Source organism: Dermochelys coriacea, chromosome 19, assembly GCF_009764565.3.
Source record: "Dermochelys coriacea isolate rDerCor1 chromosome 19, rDerCor1.pri.v4, whole genome shotgun sequence".
NCBI lineage: Eukaryota > Metazoa > Chordata > Testudines > Dermochelyidae > Dermochelys > Dermochelys coriacea.
This window is the reverse complement of record NC_050086.2, coordinates 2,247,200-2,253,992: the sequence shown is the minus strand read 5'-3', so window position 1 is coordinate 2,253,992 and position 6,793 is coordinate 2,247,200. Positions and strand designations below refer to the sequence as shown.

At 45.7% G+C, this 6,793-nt stretch overlaps 1 long non-coding RNA gene across 1 annotated transcript; it reads left to right on the top strand.

The window, feature by feature from the left end:
- Positions 1 to 3,811: 3,811 nt before the first annotated feature.
- Positions 3,812 to 6,367, top strand: LOC122458242. The gene is made up of 2 exons (XR_006278165.1): positions 3,812 to 3,945; positions 6,260 to 6,367. It is a non-coding gene; the product is annotated as an uncharacterized LOC122458242 (long non-coding RNA).
- The last annotated feature ends 426 nt before the right edge of the window (positions 6,368 to 6,793 follow it).

Genomic DNA, 6,793 nt, shown 5'->3' with positions numbered 1-6,793 from the left:
CGGTGGGCCTGGATCTCAGCTGGGGACTTTAGGTCCTTCCCTATGAGGAACAACAGTGGGTTGGATTTGAACCAGTGACTTGTGGTGAAAGGCTCAGTAGTCCCTAACCCAGCCACTTTGAGTCTGATTCCTTACAAAATCAAGGCTGGGGAATGTCTTCATGCATGAGCTAACTCTGCCTCGCTTCAGCAAAGCAACGTAAAAACAAATCAAATTATATCTGTTACTGTTCCCCGTCACTGGTTTGGTGAGCAATTGACCTGTTTTGTTTATTATGTAAACCATCACGAAAGCAGGACTCTGTATTATTTATGCTAATAAAAAGCAGTAGGCGATACATTTAGAATTGGGTTGTTGGGGGAACTGCTGGTGGCGGGGGCTCTGCTCAGGCAGCTGCATCTTTCACACACACGTGTCCTGAGTGGCTCCCTGGAGAGTGGGTTCTATTCCGTGGGAGAAAATTGCAGTCTTCAGCTGAAGTGAGTTACCAGAGGTGCATCTCAGCACTGCTGAGGAAATGGCCTCGAGGTAAATTCACCGTTGGGTTGGGCAGAGGGCTCACAAGAAGTGTAGTGGAGGGTAAACACTTCTCATCTGGGGAATATGGACTTTGGTTTCAGTTTGCTGAACCACTTCTTTTTTCACCATTACGCCCCTGGGGGCAGCACAAGAGGTTACAGGGATGAATTTCACAGTTAAAGTGAGAGAACAGTTCTAATGATATTGAATCACAATACTTGTGCAGACTATACAGACACATCAGGACTGTATCCAGATACTCTCACATCCTGGGATGATTTACTTTAACCACAACCCTCTCCTTATTTTCAGGAAATAAATATCCTACCTCATTTATATTCGCACATCCAAAGTGAATCCAATCCAAATCAAATCCAGATATGAGCTGGGCAGAAAGCCAGTTTTCTGCATGGAAAAAAAAAATCATAGCTTTGTGCCAGGCCATAAAAGTGAGTGAGTCCTGGATAGTATTGGCTGATTTTTTTTTTCAGTCAAAATGATTTTTTCAGAGAAAAATGGCTTTTTGAATGCTCTGAAAATTTCTGCAAAAATGTTTGGTATTGGTGACATTTTTCTGGCTGTTTGATGAAACAATTCACAACAGAAACATTTTGATTTGGTTCACATAGAATCTAAATAGAAATTGTTTGGTTTTCTGGTTTCATGTTTGTTTTCTCCTTTCCCTTTTGCCTACTGGAAGAGGTCGGAATAAAGGAGAAAGAGGCTGGAAGAAATAAAACATTTCTATTTAGGTTCTAATTGTTCTGTCAAAAATCTTATAATTCTGCAAAAAATTGGAACAATTTTTTTTCATTCAATTATAAAATGTTGTGGAAAATAATTCCCTTTCTTGGACCAGACCTGGCCTTGGACCTCAGTTAGGATGGTCTTAAATTGTGAGATTGCAGATTTTTGTGTTGGTCTGGGTCCATCCCTCTCCCATCCTGTCCAATGTTACAGCTTTTCTGTGTCCTGCCCATCTCTCTCTCTCTCTCATGACATTGCTTGGAAAGGAGTTAATGCTAATTGCTCCACTGTGTGTGTGTGTGTGTGTGTGTGTGCAGGCACTGATGATCCTTAGTTATGTTTTGTTTTCATAGAGGCAACAGTAACACAGGGAGACTGCAGACCATATTATGAGAAATCTGGATTCCAGGAACAGAGCAGCTCTGTGGCAAGACCCTATCAATATTTAGCAGTGCTCATAGCATACATTTAATTGAAGCAGTCAAGAGGATATAAGGAGCAGAGGGCTGGGGAAGAATTATTCTCTTGGTCTTTATAGATGCAAATTTATATTCAAATTAACCCCCAGCTCAATGGAGTTCCACTAATCCTTTTACAAAGGCTTGATGTGTTAATCCGAGCCCAGCACTAGTCTAGTGGCTGTTTAAACAGTTACCTAGTTTAGTTTTCATATTTACAAATAAATCCTGTCTGAAGTGCAATTTAACTTGGGGGTAACTTCTTGCCACCTTTAAGAAGCAAACACTTCACAAGGGATGAGAAAAGGGTAAATCCATGCATTGAACTTCAAGGTACAACCTTGCAAACAGGCTAAGAGTTGCTTAATGAAAACCCGGAAGCAAACTCTGAGGTTGGCTCTCCATCCACGGAGCACAACATGGCATTTCACAACCTTGTTTCGTGCCATGCTGCTTACACAGTCCATCCCATTATACAGCTCTCTGGTATAACACACTTTCACTTGATGCTTATTATGCTGTCCCTTCACTTTCCAACAGCATCAATAAAATGTATTTAAAGCATATTTTGACCCTTTCAAAACAAGATTTTAAAATTCTATGGAGGTTGCAGGTATTGTCAGAGGCTGCAGGTCTATACTGGACTGTGAATCTATGACATGAAGATGGGTGGTTTAAAAAGGGCAGAGTGGATGTGACTGTTGTAGGAGCTGACTGCCAATTGATAGTATCGTTTACAGTGTTGTTGTAGCCGTGTTGGTCCTAGGCTATGAGAGAGACAATGGGGGGCAGTAATATCTTTTATTGGCCAAACTCCTGTAGGTGAGAGAGACAAGCTGTCAAACTGACACCAACCTGGAGGAGAGCTCTGTGTAAGCTCCAAAACTTGTCTCTCTCAATAAGTGATGCTATTATTTTTTATTCTTTGCATAGTGCCTAGGAGCCTTGGTCTTGGATCAGCACCCCATGCTGTCAGGCACAGGACAAACACAGAGTAAAACATGGTCCCTCCCCAAAGACCTTCTGTTCTTAGTGGCCTTTGGGAGTTTTCCCTGGAGAGGAGACAATCTGGAAGGAAATTTGTACTAATGTTATGCTCCTTCTCATGTGCAACAGGATTTAGGCTTAACTTGCAGAACTATTGCAAAAGTGGCAGATAGCTGGTGCCAGTGTTGAAGGATGGAAATTGAGAGAGTTTGTGAAAAATACCATGGTGAGAACTTGAAGACTCGGGATTGGTAGTAAGACAGATGCAGTCATTTGTTTGCTTCTAGATTTCCGGCTTGAATCTGACTTAAGCAAGTAGCAGTAGCTGCAAGTCACTACCATCCGATGGCTGTTTGGTGACAGTTGGTTGGTCTCAGTCCAGTTCTTAGTGGCTACGTGTTTGTAAGGGACTGCGGAAGGCTTTGTTAAGGCCTAGCTAGGGAATTTCTGCTTTCTCCAGCCGAAGGACACAGCTGCTTTGTTATTGTGGGAAATAGATAGTTACTGAAGGACACAGCTGCTTTGCATGGTCCTTCACCAGGTAGTAGAAAGCCCCCCTTTGGGAAGTACCTAATTCTATACTCATGAGCTGTTTTTGTGTAGTGCTTATTAACGCTGATTGTCTGCCCCTCAGTTGGAATCCGTCCCAAGCAGAGCTCCGGTGTGCTGGGGTCCCCGCCTTTGTGACTACAACGCTTGGAGTCCCCATTGCGGGTGGGTCACTAACCTTCAGTAAAGCCAATAACTCACAGCTGTGTGTAAGCCTCGTTTTTCTCAGAGTGCTCCTGCCAGGCCTGTGGTGCTTTGAACACATTGGCCCAGAACAATGTCCAATGTCCAAAAATCTCCACCGAGTTGGATCTGATTTTGTAGCATTTTACCCACTATGATGGGGTGTGCATACCCCACACTGGGCAAGATAGAGTTAACTCCTCCTTGTAGGTGGCACAAGTCCCGCCCCTCAGACAGTGCTGGGCATGCTCCAAGTGCTACCATGGTATAAAAGGGACAGTCCAGCTCATTCTTGGTTGACCACCAAGGAGAGAAGACACTTGGTGGAGGCTCCAGGCCAGGAGCTGCTACAGCCACAGACTGCAGGAGCCCGAGGACCCGGAGACCAGATTGGTGACCTGCTACCCTCAGCGAGTGGCTGGGAGCCGGAATTCCCGGGACTTAACCCCACCAGGAGCCCGGGGGTCCCGATGGCATAGCAGCTGCTACCTCGGGAATCACAGTAGGAAGTGGTCCAGCAAGGCAGGCGAGTGGTATCTACCACCCGAGCAAGGTCAGCATGTGGCAGTAGGAGTCCCTGGTTACTGGATGATGACTGCCCCCTTCACCGACAGGGCTCTGGACTGGGACCCCATGGAGAGGGAGGGCCCTACTGTGACTGCCACTCGCCCTAGGGGGCAGCCCGCTTCTCTGACTCCAGCTGCTAGCCCACACAGCCCTGATCCCCAGAGCCGTTACACCGATGCCAGTCGCTAGCCCACACAGCCCTGACCCCATATTGACTCTGGGCTCTAGGCTGTGCGGTTTTCAGCCGAAGGACAGTCTGGTAGACTGTAACCCCAGTGGAATCACACTCCACCCAAAGGAGAATAGGGTGTGCATATCCCACGACACCCCATTTTGCTCAGGTGTGGGTGACTGCACCAGGTGCTGGGTGGTAGAAAATCAAGCCCCAAGACTATAATAGATCCAAGAATGCTCCCAGATCTGTTTTTAAAGGGAGCAGGTGCCTTTCTGTTATTAAGTGGTTAAGGATGCCATCACGCCCTTCTGGTGTCTGTCTCTCCTTATCAGCCCCTGAGCCGCCCAATTCCAGCATAGAAACTTTGCAGCCACCTTGTTTTTTAATTGACTCCCATATAAACAGTAGATGAGACGAAGTCAGGGCGATGTTCATAGTGGTTCGGGCTTTGGCTGGGCTCGCCCTGGGGTGCATGACAGCAGGCGCTTTCCAATATATTGGATACACTGGAGGTTTCCCTGCCCAGCAGGTACATGACACCCTTCATTCCAAACAGCCTTCTCATAGAACGCTGCAACAGACTCCAAAAAAACCCCCAAGCTAATCGCCCATCAGTGTCCAAGTACATGGATTGCAGGCAGTCTCCACTACTGGAGAAATAAAAGGGGAATTATACTAATAGGCTATCATAAGTTTTGGCTCTGGCATATAGCAGAAATGGGGATCAAAGCAAGGAAGAGAGAATAAGAGAATGCAGTGGTGTTAGCCAGTAATAGCTAACAAGTCAAGTGGTGAAAGAGGCGCACAGATAGACTGTGCTTCGTCTGTTGATTACCCATTATCTTCCATCAATACATTGCTAAACTGTTATCACTAAATTATCCTGTCTAATACAAGGCTTTACAGCAGGCTGGTATGAAATCCATTACAGTCTGTCAAATCACTTGCCTAATGAAAAAAAAAAACCCTATTATCTCCATTAGATTTTGGTCAGATCCCTTTATCTGCTACTTTTACTAACTCCTTGTCATGGAATCGGACTAATATAAAATGACAAAGAATCAATTAAAGTGACATACAAATGGGTGAGCTGAATAAACCCCTATATCACCCCTTGTTGAGCTTGTTAATGAATATGAACTCTGAATTATTCAGAGGGGTTGTTTATTATACTTTCAACAACCCATTGATTGTGTTTTTGTTTTAAAGTAGCTTCCTCTTTCAATAATGTTTCCATACATACAGTTCAGGAGACCTGAGGTCATTAACCTCAAGACTAGCTTTCCTCTCCCCTTAGGGAAGGAAAACTCCAGATAGCTTTCCCCAAAGCATGCCATGGAGAGGGAAGGCAGCGTTTGCTACCTGTACCAGTAGAACAAACAAGATGTGCCACCTCCTGCACCCAGGCACTCTAGCAGATCAACACGACAGCCAGACAAGGCCCTGTGGAACCTCCAGCCACACCCTGCTCCATGGCTACACTGGAGTCAGAAAATCCTCTGCTGGGAATGTCCCCAGGGGGATTTCCATAGTGCGGAGAGGGAGGTAGTGGGAAAGAAACAGCAGCCTTTGCAGAGCCCTTGGGGCCTAGGGCTGACTATGGGGATATGCATCACTAAGGAGGCTGCTCCCTTCTGTCCCCAGCTGTGATGGTGGCTGAGCTCACCTTCCCTGTGGGAGTGGGAAATCTAGGTGATGTGACCTGGCCCAAAGCTATTTCTGGTCACATTCGAATGGTAGCCATTTCTCCACCCCCACTAATAAACTGGGCATTGGGATCTAATGATATTGGATCCACCCTCGCATTCGGTTTTAGTTTTGCAACAAAACAACTCTTATCTGACAAAGACCCGAAGCTAAGTGCATTCTTTTGCCCATCTCCATTTCAAATAGATGGTTGGCAGCCAGAACATGGTAGCTCCCCTTCACAGCCTGTGGTTGGGGTGGAGGGTTGGTGGGAATGTGGCTGGTGCCAAACCATTCCTGGTTTTCTGTTTGCAAAACCAAAGCAAATGCTGAACCATTAATTTTTATGTCTCACTTCTACATTTCATCTTCCGCTTCTTCCTTCCAGCAGCAATACACAGTGCAGAGGGGACTTGCATGGATCAAGCCAGCCAGCTACAGAGTGCAGCTCTGAAAACATCCTAATGGAATTGTTAATAAAAGAAAGAAAATGTCAGTGTCAAAGTGGCAACTCTCCCTTAACTCTTCTCACGTAGTGTAGTAATGCAGTGTCCATGTTATAATAGTATCCACTCTATCGAAAGTACTACAATCCCGGGACAGTGGGAAGGTGCCGGACAGTGGGAACTCTTCCATCCAGCATAGAGTAGTAGTGCCTATTGCATTAATAGATAATAGGAGCAATCAGACTCATTATGGAAACGCCTAGCTTTGCAAGAGAGGGAGCAGACGGCTAATCAAGGTCTTGCTGCTGCAGCAGTAGGAGAGCAGTTCGTTGATCTTTCAATGCCCGGCACCGTGTGTGGTCATTTCCACTTGTGCAAAGTGGCTGTAAAAGGCTACTCGTCCAAGTGTTCGCTGTGGTTTGTTTTTGGAATTGTTCGAGGAATCTCACTTGAGTTGCAGCATGAGACAGTACTTG